The sequence below is a fragment of the Crocuta crocuta genome, unplaced genomic scaffold (genome assembly GCF_008692635.1).
Source record: "Crocuta crocuta isolate KB4526 unplaced genomic scaffold, BGI_CrCroc_1.0 scaffold580, whole genome shotgun sequence".
NCBI classification, from domain to species: Eukaryota; Metazoa; Chordata; class Mammalia; order Carnivora; family Hyaenidae; genus Crocuta; species Crocuta crocuta.
Window position 1 is genome coordinate 5,031,625 of NW_027527940.1, and position 18,032 is coordinate 5,049,656.

The 18,032-nt window shown below is 38.3% G+C and overlaps 1 protein-coding gene across 2 annotated transcripts in view; it reads left to right on the forward strand.

Moving 5' to 3' along the window:
* Positions 1–18,032, forward strand: part of SLC35G2 (solute carrier family 35 member G2) — a 40,693-nt gene that overhangs the window by 21,099 nt on the left and 1,562 nt on the right. The gene's annotated exons all lie outside the window — the stretch shown is intronic.

Here is an 18,032-nt window from a genome sequence, read left to right on the forward strand (position 1 = left end):
GAACCCATTTCCTCATATGAAAAATGGAAATTATAGTACCTACTTCATAGAGTTGTTTTTTACCTTTAAATGAGAAAATAAAGTTCTTACTACATGCCTGACAAGAGATAGGACTAAATAAACATAGCTATCATTATAATTAGAAAATCTAGAGTCATATTCAGGACCAAACAATCCAAAAGAGTGTGTCCCGGATGCATGGAAGCATCTGTGCTTGATATTTCCTGTGGTTTCATTTTTCCTTTAACTCTCATTGAATGGTTACCGCAAATCCTCTCAAAACTAAACAGTGTGTTGATCCTAAATAAACACACAAAACATGAATGAAGATACACTTTATTTTACTTTTAGCCTCAGCTAGTTTCTCTCCATAGATGGTGTTGTGAATGGAGAACAAAGAATGAAATATGAATAGTCTTGATTTATCTCCTATTTGTTCTTTCACAGTTTTCCCCTGGCCACCAAAACCCGTTTCTTCATTTACATTCAGTGGGGAAACCTCAGTTTTTTCTGTTCATTTTCACATATGTGCCTTTTCCCATGATGGTTATGGATCTGTCCCTACACAAAGAATCAGTGGCAGTGGTCGTTGCAGTTGCCTTTTAGCTCTCAGAAAGCTAATGAGTGACCTATTATGTTCAAAGCCCTTATTAACTAGCCATTAAAAATGATACTATAGAATATTTAGTGTCGTGGAAAAATATTTACAATGTATTAATAAGTAGAATGGGGAAGTTACACACTGAGATATGGTATTTGATGCCATTGTTTGGAAAAAAAAAAAACAAAACCAATGTTCACAAATAGAAAAAAGCCTGGAGGGATCAGTGGTTATCTCTGGGTGGTAGGATTATAAGTGGTTTTACTTGTTTGATTTTCCACATTTCTGAATTTTCTCCAATACAAATATATTGCTTTTATAATAGTAATTTTTTTTTTTAATGTAGACATCTGATGGTGGTATATAGCTCCTGAGTCAGAAGCTTGTTTAGAGCAGGCCCCAGGAAGCCTGATGAAGGACTGCAGTGACATTGTGGTGGTGGTACTCAGCTGACTGGGCCAAGCTGTGAGGTGTGCACTGGGAAGCAGGGACATAGCAACTAAGTTCAGCCTAGAAATGCTGAGAGATATGTTTCTTCAGCACCCTTCCTCATTGATTGAAAATGGTTTATTTAAGAAAAGGAGATGCATGTTACTTAAGGAACACCTCCAGTTATGCCTGGGAAATGTAATATTAAAGAAATATGGGAGACCTATTAGCAGAAACAGAGCCGGGGGTAGAGAAACTGAATAAACAAATTATCTTAGTAGCCAAACTGTACACTGTAATGTGTATTCTTGAAATTTTATTAAGGACATTAAAGTGTTTTAGTGGATAAGTTTCCTTACTTGAGTTATGTGAGCCATTTAAATTCATTTATATATGTTACTTAACTTTGTTCTTAACAAAATTTGCTTCATTAACAATATAGTCCATTAATTCATTCAACAACATTTACTGAACACCTGTCTTATGCCAAGCACTGTGCTAGGTGCTGAAAATATAAAAAATAGTCTGTAAGCTAGACCTCTTGTGCCAAAAAATTAGTCAAGTGGTGAATACAGAGGCAAAGTTCTTGAAGGAAATTAAAAGAGCTACTCCAGTGAACACACAAATGATAAGGGAAAGCAGCCTCATTGTTAATATGGAGAAAGTTTGAGTAGTCTGGACAGAAGATGAAACCAGCCATGGGATGTCTGGGTGGCTCAGTAGGTTAATTAAGCATCTGACTTCGACTCAGGTCATGATCTCATGGTCCATGGGTTTGAGATCCGCATCAGGCTCTGTGCTGACAGCTCAGAGCCTGGAGCCTGCTTTGAATTCTGTGTCTCCCTCTCTTTCTGCCCCTCCCCCACTCACATTCTGTCTCTCTCAAAAATAAATAAACATTAAAAATATTGAAAACAAAAAAAGATCAAACTAACCATAACATTCCCTTAAGCCAAAGCCTAGTCCAGAGCAAAGCCCTGACTCTCCTCAATTTGTTGAAGGCGGAGATAGATGAGGAAGCTATTTTCAAAAGAAAATCTTGAAACTAGCAGAGGTTGGTTCATAAGGTTTAAAGAAAGAAGCCGTCTCCATAACATAAAAGTGCAAGGTGAAGCAGCAAGTGCCGATTTAGAACCCATAGCAAATTATCCAGAAGATCTAGTTAAGTTAATTAAGTTAATTAATGAAGGTGGCTGCACTAAACAGATTTTCACTGTAGATGAAAACAGCCTTCTTTTGGAAGAAGTTGCCATCTAGGACTTTTTATAGCTAGAGAGGAGAAGTCAATTCCTGACTTCAGAGCTGCAAAGGACAGACTGACCCTCTTGTTAGGGGCCAATGCAGCTGGTGACTTTAAGTTGAAGCCAGTGCTCATTTATCATTCTGAAAACCCTAGAGAGCTTAAGAATTATGCTTATTTACTCTGCCTGTGTTCTCTAAATGGAGCAGCAAAGCCTGGACAACAGTATACCTATTTATAAAATGGTTTACTGAGGATTTTAAGCCCACTGTTGAGAGTTACGGCTCAGGAAAAAAATTCCTTTCAAAATACTGCTGCCCATTGACAGTGCACCTGGTCACCCAAGAGCTCTGATGGAAGATATACGATGATATTAATGTTGTCTTCCATGCCTGCTAACACAACATCCACTTTGAACCCCATGGATCAAGGAGTAATTTTGACTTTCAAGTCTTATTATTTAAGAAATACATTTCATAAGGTTATAAGTGACATACATAGAGATTTCTCTGGTGAACTGGGCAAAGTAAATTGAAATCCCTTTGGAAAAGATTTACCATTTTATTTTATTTTATTTTATTTTATATGGGGGAGGGCAGAGAGAGAGAGAAGAAGAAGAGAGGGAGAGAGAAAAGCGGGGCTCGTGATCCACCCAAAGCTGGAGCACGAGCTCACCCGATGTGGACTTGAACTCACAAACCGTGAGATCATGACCTGAGCCACAGTCAGATGCTTAATGACTAAGCCACCCAGATGCCCCAAAGATTTGCCATTTTAGATACCATTAAGAACATTCATTAAATAAACTTAAAAAAAATTTTTTAGAGCAGTGTTTGAGTGGCTCAGTTGGTTAAACATCTGACTCTTGGTCTTGGCTCAGGTCATGATCTCATGGTTTTGTGAATTCGAGCCCCATATCCAGCTCTGTGCTGACAATACAGAGCCTGCTTGGGATTCTGTTTCCTTCTCTCTGTGCCCCTCCCCCACTCACGCTGTCTGCGTCTCTCAAAAGTAAATAAATAAACTTAAAACAATTTTTTAAAAAGAACATTTGTGATTCATGGGAAGAGGTCAAAATAACTTTAACAGGAGTTTGGAGGAAGTTGATTCTAACTCTGGTGGATGACTTTGAGGGTTTCAAGATTTCGATGGAGGAAGTTAACTGCAGATGTGGTAGAAATAGCAAGACAAGTAGAAATGGAGCTTGAAGATGGGATTGAATTGCTGCAATCTCCTGATAAAACGTGAATGGATGAGGAGTCACTTTTTATGGATGAACAGAGGAGTAGTTTCTTTGGATGGTATCTACTCCTGGTGAAGATGTCATGAAAATTGTTGAAATGACAACAAAGGATTTGGAATATTACATAAAACTTGGTTGCTGGATTGTTTGAGGGGATGGCTCCAATTTTGAAAGAAGTTCTGCTGTGGGTAAAGCGCTATCAAACAGCATCACATGCTACAAAGATCATTTGTTAAATGAAGAGTTAACGGTTGCAGCAAACTTCATTGTCATTTTATTTTAAGAAATTGCCCCAGCCACCCCAAACTTCAGCAATCACCATCTGATCTGTCAGCAGCCATTATCACTGAGACAAGTCCCTTCCCTGCTCACTCTCTCTCTCAAAAAATAACCTTTTTAAAGTGTGAGATCGTGACCGTGAAATCATGACCCGAGCCAAAATCAAGAGTTGGGCACTTAACAGACTAAACCACCCAGGTGCCTCTAAACATTAATTTTATACACACGGGGCAACCAAAAAGTTCATTTGATTTGCTTTATAGCAGTATTTGCTTTATTGGGGTGGTCTGGAGCTGAATCCTTAATTTCTCCGACGTATGCATAAATATGCACATCCTATTGATTCTGTTTCTCTGGAGAACCCTCACTAACAGAGGGTAAAGGCAGAAAATAGGGAAAATTTCTGTAGTGTTAATTATCATTGGAAACAAAGCTTTCGGTTACCTAACACTACCAATGATTGAGTGAATATCTGGGTCTATAAGATCCTTTAGAGATGTCGGTAGTCTTTGTTTTCTTTTTCTTTTTTATTGAAGTATATTTGACATATAATATCCTACTAGTTTCAAGTATACACTGTAGTGGTTTGATATTTTTTTTAACATTACAAAATGATCCTCACAATAAGTCTAGTTACCATCTGTCACCATATGAAGTTATTATGATAATTATTGACTATATTCCCTATGCTGTATTTTTTATCCTCATGACTTATTTTATAAATAAAATAGTTTGTTTCTCTTAATCCTCTTTATCTGTTTCAGTACTCTGAACCCCTCTACTCTCTGGTAACCAACAGTTTGTGTCTTGTATCTATGAGTCTGTTTGTTTTGGTTTGTTTTGTTCTTTAGATTCTATGTAAAAGTGAAATCATATCATATTTGTCTTTCTCTGTCTGACTTATTTCACTTAACATGATACCCTCTAGGTCCAATCTTACAAGTGGTAAGATTCCATTCTTTTTTAATGGCTGAGTCATATTCTGTAGTATATGTATACCAGATCTTTATCCATTCATCTCTCAATGGACACTTAGGTTGCGTCCCTATTTTGGCTATTGAACATAATGGTGCAGTGAACATAGGATGCATATCTCTTCAGATTGGTGTTTTTGTTTTCTTCAGATAAATACCCAGAAGTGGGATTGCTGGATCGTATGGTAGTTATATTTTTAATTTTTTGAGGAAACTTCATACAGTTTTTCCATAGTGGCTGCACCAATTTACATTCCCAACAGTGTTTGAGGGTTCTCTTTTCTCTACATTCTCACCAACGCTTGTTATTTTTTGCATTCTTGACAATAGCCAATCTGATTATGTGTGGGTGGTATGAGTGATATCTCATTATGGTTTTGATTTGCATTTCACTGATGATTAGTGATGTTGAGCATTTTTTCAGGTGCCTGTTTTCTATGTGTATGTCTTCTTTAGAAAAATGTCTATTCAAGTCCTCTGCCCATTTTTCAATCTATTTTTTTTATATTAAGTTGCATAAGGTCTTTCTATATTTTGGATTTTAACCCCTTATTGGATGTATGATTTGCAAATGTCTTCTCTGAATCAGGAGTTTGCCATTTTGTTTTGTTAATGCTTTCATTTACTGTGCAAAGGCTTTTTTAAGCTTGATATAATCCCCTTTATTTTAGCTTTTGTTGCCCTTGCCTGAGAAGACTGGTCCAAAAAAATATTTCTAAGACCAATGTCAAAGAGTTTACTGCCTATGGTTTCTTCTAGGAGTTTTATGGTTTTAAGTCTTACATTTAAGTCTTTAATCCATTTTGAATTTGTTTTTGTATATAGTGTAAGGCAGTGCTCCAGTTTCATTCTTTTGCATGTGGCTGTTCAGTTTTCATTAACATTATAGAAGAGACTATCTTTCCCCTGTTGAATGTCTTTGTGTCCTTTGTCATAGATTAATTGGCCATATATGTGTGGATTCATTTTTGGGATCTCTTTTCTATTCCATTTGATCTATGGATCTTGATTACTATATCTTTGTACTATAGTTTGAAATCAGAGAGCATGACACCTCCAGCTTTGTTCTTCTTTCTCAAGTTCACTTTTGTTGAGATGTCAGTAGTCTTAACATCATTCCCTATTTTTTTCCATGTCTCCCTCTTGGGTTTCAAATCCATTTCATTCCATCCAACAAATATTTATTGAGTGCCAGTATGTGCCAGGTACTGTGGTAGGAGCTGAGGATAAAATGGTAAGAAAGTCTGCTATCGAGAAGTGTACCATCTGGTGGGAAAGACAGGATATAAACAAATGAATGCAGGGACAGTGAGGACACAAAGGTTAGAGAGGTCAAGGAAGACTGCAAAGGAGGAAGTAACACTTGGGCAAACCACTAAAGCACAAAAGTGAACTCAACAGATAGACAAGGACAAAAAGGGGGAGGAACAGATCATTCCAGGCAGATAGAAGAATGTTAAAGAAAAACTAAAATTAATTGAGCACTTGCTAGATGCCAGATACTAAGTGTTTGTGTGTATTAAATGGTTTAATATTCTCAGTCTACCCTATGAGGTAATATTATTATCACAACTTTACAGAAGAGGAAATAGCCAAAGAGGTTAAAACAAGTTGCCCAAGGTCATAATTTCAACAAGTTCTGCAGCTAAGATTCAAATCCAGGCAGTCTGGCTTCAATGTCCATTTTGTTTTGATTTGCTGTAAATTTCTGACTCTATGCTACTCTGTCTTCTTTAGTCATGCATTAGCACATGGATTCATTAAATCTTAAAGCCAGAAGGGCCCTCAGATTATTTAGTCAGGTCGTTCTTGCACAAGGAAATTATACATTCAGATTATTAGGGAGGTTTTAAAAAATACCAGTGCCGGGGTGCCTGGGTGGCTTAGTCGGTTGAGCGTCCGACTTTCGCTTAGGTCATGATCTCGCGGTTCGGGGGTTCGAGCCCCGCGTCGGGCTCTGTGCTGACAGCCAGCTCAGAGCCTGGAGCCTGTTTCAGTCTGTGACTCCCTCTCTCTCTGACCCTCCCCTGTTCACGCTGTCTCTCTCTCTCTCCTAGAAATAAATAAAACATTAAAAAAAATTAAAAGAAAATACCAGTGCCTAGCATTGTCTCCCCCTCTCACCTCCAAGCCACACAGGAGGAACCACAACTCCCCTTGTCCCATCTTTTTAAATTTTAAATTAAAAACATTTTTTCATGCTTTTATTTATTTTTGAGAGAGAGAGAGACACACACACAGAGTGTGAGCGGGGGAGGGGCAGAGAGACTGAGACACAGAATCTGAAGCAGGCTTTAGGGTCTGAGCTGTCAGCACAGAGCCCAATGCTGGGCTTGAACTCATGAACCACGAGATCATGACCTGAGCTGAAGTCTGATGCTCAACCGAGCCACCCAGGTGCCTTTTTAATTTTAAAACTTGTGGTCAAATATGCATGACACAAAAAACTATCATATTTGCCATGTTTAAGTGTATAATTCAATGCCATTAATTACATTCGCAATATGTGCAGCCATCACTACTATTTCCAAACCATTTTCCTTATCCCAAACAGAAACTCTGTAACTATTAAGCAAAATTCCCCATTTCCCTTCCTCCCAACCCCTGGTAACGTCTAACCTATTTCCTGTTTTTAAGAATTTGCCTATTCTAAATACCTCATTTAAGTGGAATTATACAATAGCTATCCTTTTGTGTCTGGCTTATTTCAATTAGCATAATATCTTCAAGGTTTGTCCATGTTGTAGTATTTGTTAGAACTTCATTATTTTTTTATAGCTGAATAATATTCAATTGTATCAATATACCACATTTTCATTTTCCATTTGTCGGTTTGGGCACATAGGTTGTCCTCCCCTACTCCCAACCTCTGTCCACCAAATACACATGGAAGAACCACTACTTTTTATAAATTTTTTAAATGTTTTTTATTTATTTCTGAGAGAGAGAGAGAGTGAGAGCAGGGGAGCATCAGAGAGAGAGGGAGATACAGAATCTGAAGCAGGCTCCAGGCTCTGAGCTAGCCGTCAGCACAGAGCCTGACGAGGGGCTCAAACCCACGAACCGTGAGATCATGCCCTGAGCCAAAGTCGGACGCTTAACCGACGAGCCACCAGGAGCCCTGAACCACTACTTTTTAAAACTTAACATTGTCGTACACAAAGAGAACAAAATGACAGAAGGAGGCAGAAGCTGAGTACCAAGTGGCAGAGGGAAAAGACCCAGAGGAGTGAAAATGTGTACAACAACTAGTTTGTATGGCAAGAAGCCAGGTTTTAGGGTAGGATTCTCTGTGACAGAAGTGGTCATGTGATTGAGATTTTTTTCTCCTACTTTCCATACAGATATTTTGTCATCATCACTCTAACTACCTGTCAGAAAACTTAAGATTTTTGGAAAATGAAAATAGGTTTTGTCTATTATGAAAGCAGAACGTGATCCTGACAGTGATAATACTTTGTCATTAACGCAGTGAGATACATATTTTACCTGAGATTATTTGCATGAGTAAGTGGTAGCTCCTTCTGGGCTAGATTGTCAGACAGGGCTCCTGTGAGAGATAGGAGTAAAAGTGAGAATGTAAAGTAGGGAAAGAGAGAAGGGATTGGGAAGAGGAAAGCAGAGCGGAATAGGGAGGAGAGGCTAATTTTGGGTACTGTGTGAGAAAGTTCTAAACAACCCTCTGGCACAAATTCTTTTCAACAATAAAACCTAGTGACCTGCTCCACAGAGCCTATCTAGTGCCCTTCACATGAGTGTGTTCAGTAATGTCTACCAAATCAGTTTCTTTTGCCTCCTTTTAAGTTCTTTCAGTTCAAAGTGAGGTAGGCCATTAGCTTTCTCCAAAATTTTATTTGTTTCTCCAGTGCTCCCCTATTCCTAAACCTCCTAAGGTTTCACTTCTCAAAGCTGAATTGACTCATGTTTAGTACTTAGCACATTGTCTATACAAATGTAAATATCAGTATGCCTGGCTATTGATGGTATTATTGTTACTGACTTCTTCCACCTTTCCTTCTGTTTTCACTGGATTTTAGAGCCATTAGTTTTGCCTTTCTTTATTCTATTTGATTTTCCATTCTTGCTTTTATCCTATTTTTGATTGTTTCTGTTAGAGTACTGAAAATATTGTCATGGTATCTGGCTAAATCAAGGTTTTCTTTGTCTCTTTCTGATAGCTCATTGCAAGGATGCTTGAATCTAAGTATCACAAAAGGGGAAATGATTATTTGCCTTATATTCTGTTTTCCTAAGTGAGATGTAGATGGACCGTTGTTTGTCAAGCAATAATCTGATGCAATCTGAGTGATATTTTTATTGCAAGTCTGCCATTACATGTGATATATATGTCCTAAGTAATACATCTGACTTTCAGAATTTGCTCTAGAAATTTTGTTTTATATTTTTATAGAGGTAATATTCAGTTGGTTCACCAAAGGAGACTAGTAGACTATATGTCTCCTCTTTTATTATTTAGTCTTCTGTCAAATTTGCCCATGGCGTGTTCCTATATAACCTGAGGATTTGATTGACGTCTTATACAATTAACTTTTCCTGTAGGCCCTCTTTTACATCTTCATAAACTGTTCAGTTTCATGATTTGATTTTATTACTTGCCACTTACATGCAACATGAATATTATCACACTTTACAAGAAAGGCAAACATTTAATTCCTTCTGATAAATTCTTCACTTCCTAAGTGTGCCTCATGCAAAAAACAGCATGACCTTTATCTTCTACTCTGTTATTTCTCCGTTATTATCAGTATTCTTGTCTCTTAAACTCTATTAGTTTAAGAAGTGATTTTCTAGTTTGAGAAGTGGGAGTTTCAAAGCAAGTTCTTTATCCTTCAAAGCAGTGTGCCTTTGCACACAAAAGTACAGGCTCAAAGAGTATTAATAAGTTACAAGGAAACTTAAATGCTGCCTCTAGTCCTCCTGACCTTTAGGAGTTGCATTGGGGAAGAGAGAAGAATCCCTATTCAAAGAAGGGTGTTAAGAGTTATGCTAGCCAGGGTTCAGCCTAAGGATGGGTAGGATCATGCTGACAGCCTTTGGGGCCTCTGAACATGGGCTCCCATCATCATTTTGGAGGGAGGAATGGGTTCTCTCAGCAGATCTCAGGAGGTATATGGAACAGCACAGAGCCTCTGCGTGTCCTGATGTCTCATGATATCCTGGAATGGTGGTTGTTGTGTCCTCCCTTTTAGGTGATCAGATAGGTGTAGTCTTTTCATTTTCACTCAGGGGCAAGATTGTCAAAGCACATTGGGTTAATAAAGTATCTTAGGGCTAGGCTGCTCAGGTTTAAGGTAGTAACCTATCAGTTCTTTATTTAAAAGCCAATTTTATTCATAAGTGTCATGCTACATTAGTACCTACATTTAAACCACTATAATATAATCGAATCGTAGTTGCCAGTTTTATAGCTAATAGTTTTTACCACTATAGGGATCAGTCTGGTCACTCAAGAAAGAAATTCTTACTACCAAGTAGCATTTACTTTAGGTACGATAAGGGTATTGTCGCAGGGATTTCTACCAAGACAATAGGGATGTCAGTATTTTCGCAACTTTAGAAGAGAATTAATCATGGGCCTTATGCTGTGGAATGTAGCTTAGGAAACAGCCTCTTTTGGACAAAAATATTGGTTTCAGGCTTGCCACACTGAATTGTCCCCATTGTTCAAGCAGACACCAAACTGTGCAGCCTTTTAATCCATTTGTGTCAAGTACTTCAGCCCTGTGTCTGGCTTTACACTGACAGCACAGAGCCTGTTTGGGATTCTCTCTCTCTCTTTCAATAAACAAACAAACAAACCTATAAAAAAAAAAAGACAAACTGATATTAAAGAGAGTTGAATCAAAAGATCCCAATGATTACCATCTAAAACTCTTTCTCTTGAAATAGAGATAATTATTACTCTAGTTAGCGGCAGAGCCAGAACTCAAAACCAACATTTCTGAGTTTTAAATTTCTTACCTTTAGAAAAAAAATTTTTTTCTCCTCCTCTTTACTTGATGAATTGTCACATATGTGTGAAGTCCCAATTCAGGTATCCTTTTCACCTGGAAACTTGCTAAGATTTCCCCCTTATCTGGGTTAGATGCCCTTTGTATGTACTCCAACAGCTCCCTGAACTTCATGTAGTTGCTCACATTATTAACTCATTAAAATATTAAATTTGACTTTACATGTCTCTTCCGCTAGTCTGAGAGCACTGAGTGCAGGAACCATGTCTATTTAATCTTTATATTTATAGAGCCTAGCATGATGCTGGACTTATGGTACCTCAATTAATATTTATTGAAATGAATATATGTTTTCTTACATGTGCCAAAATGTAAGAACTAGCCAGGGTTTCAGGTTTTCTTCAAGAACTGTATTCATGAGGGGCGCCTGGGTGGCTTAGTCGGTTAAGCGTCCGACTTTCGCTTAGGTCATGATCTCGCGGTTCATGGGTTCGAGCCCCGCGTCGGGCTCTGTGCTGACTGCCAGCTCAAAGCCTGGAGCCTGTTTCAGTCTGTGACTCCCTCTCTCTCTGACCCTCCCCAGCTCACACTGTCTCTCTCTCTCTCTCTCTCTTCTAGAAATAAGTAAAACATTAAAAAAAAATTTAAAAAAAAGAACTGTATTCATGAAACCTATAATTAATGAAAACTAGAGAGACTGAAGATTTTTATGTATCTTTTTAGCATAAGATGGCTTTTATCTTTTTAAAAAAAATGTTTATTTATTTTGAGAGAAAGAGACACAGAGAGAGAGAGAGAAAGAGAGAGCACCCCCATACACCCAAGAGAGAGGCAGAGAGAGAGAATCCCAAGCAGGCTGCTCCATGCTGTCAGTGTGGGGCTCAATCCCACCAACTGTAAAATCATGACCTGAGCTGAAATCAAGTCGGACACTTACCTGGCTGAGTCATCCAGACACCCCTCTACGATGATTTTTGGATCAGTGGGACACAATATAATATTAATAGTGTTGAAAAATACCTATAATATATCTGTCATAAACTAATTCATGAATAGAAATGAACATAAATTGCACTGTGCAAATACTAGTTTAAAGTATGCAGTTGGACTAAGGTTAAATACACTAAAGTATGCCTAATAGGATGTAGAATAAACTTTTTATCTTGGAATTAGTGTCTATGAACTTAGGATGGAGGGCAAAGTGTTCTACTTTTGAAAGTCCATCAAGTAGGACCAGATATAAGAGACCTTTCACTTTAACTATCACTGAGATCCCTACTCCTTCTCATTCTTTAAAACACTGGGGAAGGCAGTGGGGTGTTCCAGTTATCTACTGCAGGTAACAGATTGCTCCAAAGCTGAGTAACTTAAACAACAATCATTTTATTATCTGTCATAGTTTCTATAGATCAGGAATTTGGAAAGGACTTGGCAGGGAGATTCTGACTCAGGGTATCTTATATACATGAAATCAGATGGGTGGCTACAGTTGGAACAGCAAGGGGTTAGAGCAGTTTGGGGTGGTGATAGCCAGGCATTTCTCCCTCTTTACGTAGTTTCAGGACATTCCATGTGGTTCCTCTACATGGGCTAATTTGAGCATCCTCACACCTTGGTACCCTCCGAGCAGTCAGACTGCTTATCTGTTGGCTCAGAGCTCCAAACAAAAGTATTGCAGCTAGGAAGACATAGCTGTTCTACTTCTTATGACCTCACCTCAGAAGTCACAATATTTCACTTCTGCCATACTCTATTGGTTGAAACAGTCACAGAAGCCTACCTACTTTTAATGGGAAGGGATATAGACCCTGCCTCTCTATTTAGTAATGTCAAATTCACATTAAAAAAAAACAAACCCAAACATGTTGTATGGGAAATACTAGATTTATGGTTCTCTTTGGAAAATACTGTCACAGGGATCATATTATCTATTATGGGTCTTTGGTTTAAGAAATATGTTATGCTTTTTCTTAATGGGAGAAGGGAAAGGCAAGTCCCCTCTTATAGCTGAGGGTGAAAGTTACCAGAACATTATGTATAGTGACTGAGTGTGCCTTCTCATTCTCCATTTCTAAGTCTGCATAGATAGCACATTTTAATTCGACTTTTGCTTGTTTGAATAAAGAGAAATAAAATTGGAGAGAAGGGGACAGCAGCAAACTCCACTGAGTGGTAAGGAGATGTGTTTCCTGGGGCCAAGTAAATACTGTTGGTACCTGCCCAAGAGAGATGTTCTCCAGGGAAGAGGACCTAGTAGCAAAAATCTTTGGGCCATAGGCCCTAGGGCAGCAGGTGCTCTCACATCAGAGATTTATGTAATGTGGAGGCCCTACAAAATTTACCCAAGATAGCCTGAATTTGGATACCTGCAACCTAGAAAGTACCAGTGACCTATCAGAGTTAACAGAGAAACAAAGACAACAATCAAAGAGTGAATTCCACTCCATGTTATCAGAATCAGGGTTCAGCCTAAGACCCAGAATCAGTAAGAGATTTATTACAAGGAGTTGGCTAATATAATTGTGGGGACTGGATAAACGAGTCCGAAGTCTGTAGGGCAGGCAGTCAGGAAGAGAAGATCAAGAACATGTTGGAATCCCATGAGCACAAGCTGAAGCTTTACCCACTGGCAATAGGAAAAGAAGATCAAGAGTAGGCTGGAGCCCTAAGGGAGTTAAAGGTTTGGAATCTCCAAACTCAAGAAAAGCCTAAGCCCTCTTTTTAAAAAAAAAAACAAAAAACCTTTTTTTAATGTTTTATTTATTTCTGAGAGAGAGAGAGAGACAGAGAGAGAGAGAGACAGCGTGAGCAGAGGAGGTTCTGAGAGAGAGGGAGACACAATCTGAAACAGGCTCCAGGCTCTGAGCTGGCAGTCAGCACAGAGCCCGACGCAGGGCTCTAACCCACAAACCGTGAGATCATGACCTGATTCAAAGTTGGATGCTTAACCGACTGAGCCACCCAGGCACCCCCTAAGCCCTCTTTTAACAGGCTCACCCATTCATGTCAGGCCCTTACAGAACAGACTTTCTTTTGATTAACTTAAAGTCAACTAATTAGGGATTTTTCTCACATCTGCAAAATACCTTCACAGCAAAACCCAGATTAGTTTTGATTAAATAATTAGGGAATATAGTTCAGCACAGCCAAGTTTATACATCAAAAAGCCATCACATAACAGCAGCCAATATAAAACATGTGTTCTATTCCTTTTCCTTTCTCCCTGTGCCAATACACCAGGGGAGCTAGAGTCTAGAACAGGGAGATGGAAGAGGTGTCCTAGAGACAGAGTCATCATCCTTCTACAGACTACAAAGGGAGGGAATAGGAGAAGGAGCAGAATGGGAGACCACATTCTCTCCCTATCCATGCCCCTGGAGCTACAAATCTGGCCTGCAATGGGTAGGGGAAAGCTTTTAATGGATATAAGACAAAACTGTAACAACGGGCAGCACAGGAGAAGTTATGGGTTCTAAAAGAGATGTCATCAAGATACTTGCTAACTAGCAAGGAAAGGAGATTTTAACATAGAAATTTGAATACAAAGGTTGGTGAGCCTAAATGTCCATCAATTGATGAATGGATAAAGAAGATGTGGTTTATACATACAGTGGAATACTATTTGGCAATGAGAAAGAATGAAATCATGCCATTTGCAGCAATGTGGATGGAACTGGAAGGTATTATGCTGAGTGAAATAAGTCAGTCTGAGAAGGACACATTTCATGTTTTTGCTCATATGTAGATCAGGAGAAACTTAACAGAAGACCATGGGGGAAGGGAAGGGAAAAAAATAGTTACAAACAGAGAGGGACGGAGGGAAACCACAAGAGACTCTTAAATATAGAGAACAAACTGAAGATGGTTGGCAGGGGAGTGGGAAAGAGGGGGAAATGGGCGATGGGCATTGAGAAGGGCACTTGTTGGGATGAGCACTGGGTGTTTATGTAAGCCAATTCAACAATAAATTATATTCATAAATTTTTTAAATGAATAAATACAATGACTGGAGATGAAATGCCACTGAGTTGAGAAAACTAAATAATAAAATGATTTAAGTTACAAAAATTAGAAGAACTACTTCAGATGTTAAACAAGGAAGGAAAAAATAAGAGGCTAGAGTGACGAGGGAAGGCTTGTTTCTAAAAGGCAAAATTTGGACTGTCCCTTCTTAAAAGATGAACAATATTTTGAAAGTTGGAGTGGAGGAAACTAGTGAGAATAAAGACTTTAGAGATACGACACGTACGTGTGGGGAGTTAGGTCAGGGAGAGCATTTGACTGGTCCCAGCAGTATGTGTGTTAAAGGAGGCAAGTACTGATAGGGACTAGATGAGGTAGGGTCTGGAGAGCCAGGCAAAAGAGTTGAGATTCAATGAGGTAGCCAGGAAAAAAATCACTGTAAGTTCTTAAAAGTGGGGAAAGCTTAAGGGAATGTTTTGTTTTGAATCTTTTAAAGACAGATTAAAGTGGCAGTGGTATAATATAGGTAGATTTTAAGGGAGAAGGGTTAGGATTCAAGGGATCTAGTTAGGATGCTGTTGCAATATTCTAGATAGGAATTCACAATAACCTGATCCAGAATCACAAAGGTAAAATGGAATTGGAGAAGAAAGGAAAAATCTGAGAAGTGTTTCAAAGACAAGAACTGCAAGACTGATAACCAAACGGAAGTGTGGCAGCAAAAAGGATAATTCAGAGTATTCCCTGGTTTCTTGTTTGGGGAACTGGAGAAATGGTGGGATCACCAAAAAAATGAGGAAGTTAGGGAAGGAAAATCTATGTGGGAGATGAAGACTATTCAATTTGGGATTATTGAAGCTAAAGTCACAACTTGATAAAAGTTGGAAGAAAAGAGATAGGGTACCAGGGTGGCTCAGTTTGTTAAGCATCCAGCTTTTCACTTCGGCTCAGGTCATGATATCACAGTTCCATGAGTTTGAGCCCCAGATAGGGTTCTGCACTGGCAATGTGGAGCCTGCTTGGGATTTTGTCTTTCTCCCTTTCTGTCTTCTGCCCCTTTCCTGCTTGTGTGTGCTCTCTCTCTCAAAATAAATGTTTAAAAATGTTGGAAGGAAAGAACATCATATTAGCTTGATAGCAATATGCAGAGATGACTGTAAGAGGGAGGTCTGGGCTAGGAAAGTGAATAACTTGGAGGCACACACAGGTGGTGTTTCTTCAAATGACTTCTTCCAACTGAAGATGGTGTTTAGAAGAGAAAAGAGTAAAAAGGTATGAAACAGTTGGCTACCCAGATGGTGTCAAAGAACAAAATAGGATTTGATTTCTAGACCATGGTTTAAGATCCTGGTGAGTTTTTGGCAAGGACAGGGAGTATGTCATAAGGACAAAAAAAAAAAAAAGGTTTTCTTTCTTTCTTTCTTTCTTTTTTTTTAGAAGGGAGGGGAGGAATCATTGGGGAGGAAATAGGAAATTGGTCTTAGAAAAAGAGAGAGAGAATGAACAGGAAAGAGAACTGAGTGAACAAATATGTCTTGAAGAAAGAATTACAATGTAGAAGATACCGAGTGCTTTAAGAGAGTTAATTATAGGTAAAAGGAAACTGAATTCTTGTCAACATTTGTTGAGAGTTCATGATATGCCTGCACTGTGCCAAATTTTTTTATATGCATTATTTCATTTAATTAAAAAGTAAAGTTTTTTTTCCCTACTCAACAAAATGTCATGGACATCTTTCAGTGTCAGTAAAGATCTGCATTGTTGTTTGTAATGGATATATAGCATAGTATTTTATTTTATTTTATTTTAATTCATTAAAATTTTTTTTATGTTTTATTTATTTCTAGGAGAGAGAGAGAGAGAGACAGCGTGAGCAGGGGAGGGTCAGAGAGAGAGAGGGAGTCACAGACTCTTGAAACAGGCTCCAGGCTCTGAGCTGGCAGTCAGCACAGAGCCCGACGCGGGGCTCGAACCCACGAACCGCGGGATCATGACCTAAGTGAAAGTCGGACACTTAACCGACTAAGCCACCCAGATGCCCCTATAGCATAGTATTTTAATGTATGAAGGGTCATTGTGGTAAGCTATAGTGAACCCTCCTATTCCTATATTTTTTCCACATTTTTTGTATTCTCTTTTCCTACAAGAACAGAACATCTTGTTTTAGTTTATAATTTATTTTTTGAACAATATTGTGATTCAAAAATAAAAATACAAAAAAGTATACAGTAAAAAATATTTTCTTCCATTTTTGTTCCTTGTTCTACCCTAATAATTATTAGTTTACTTTGTATCTTTCCATAATTTCTTTGTTATATAAACACATATAAAAATGTATTGTTTTTTCCTTTTTTTAAACACATAAGATAAAAAGCATCTTGTGATCACGTCTCTAGGATAAAATCTTAGAAGTGATTTTGCTGAGAGGTGCCTGAGTGGCTCAGTTGGTTAAGTGTCTGACTTTGGCTCAGGTTATTATTTCACAGTTTATGGGTTTGAGCCCTGTGTTGGACTCTATGCTGACAGCTCAGAGCCTGGAGCATGCTTCAGATTTTCTGCCTTCCTTTCTCTCTCTGCCCCACTCCCTACTTGTGTTCTCTCTCAAACATAAATAAATACACATTTAAAAAAACCTTGAAGCTCTTTAAAAATAAAAAAAAGAAATGATATTGCTGAGTTAAAGGGTACTTTCAGTCAAAATCTTAATACATATTAACCAATTGCTCATCAGAGAGGTAGTATACACCAACAATGCATGACTGTCACTAAATCCATTTATTTATGTATTTATGTACTTATTATTTTGTATTTTTAAAGTAGGCTCCACCCCCAGCATGGAGCCCAATGTGGGGCTTGAACTCATAACCCTGAGATCAAGACCTGAGGTGAGATCAAGAGTCAGATGCTTAACTGACCAAGCCACCCAGGCATCCCCATTTTATTTATTTTCTAATTTTGGTCTACCTATATATCTGAATGTGTATGGGGAGCCCAGAATAAATGTTGAAAAGACTATAATTTGTAATATAAAGCTAAATGTGATATTATACAGAAGGGATTATATAAAAAAACTTTGGACTTATCCATTTAAAATTTATAATAGACAAAAAAACACAGTAGAAAGGGAAGATTTTACCTAAGTTGTTTACTTCTCTGTGTTTTTCTTGGATGAGTAGAGAAACAGGTAGGAATGAAAAGATGGAAAAATATCAGTTGTTTGAGGTGTAAAGATAAGCAACAGAGCTGTGTGAGACAAAGAATAAGGAGAATGAGAAATAGGGGCAGACGTAGGATGAGAATGGAAAAAGTGCAGACAATTTCATTGGGCTTC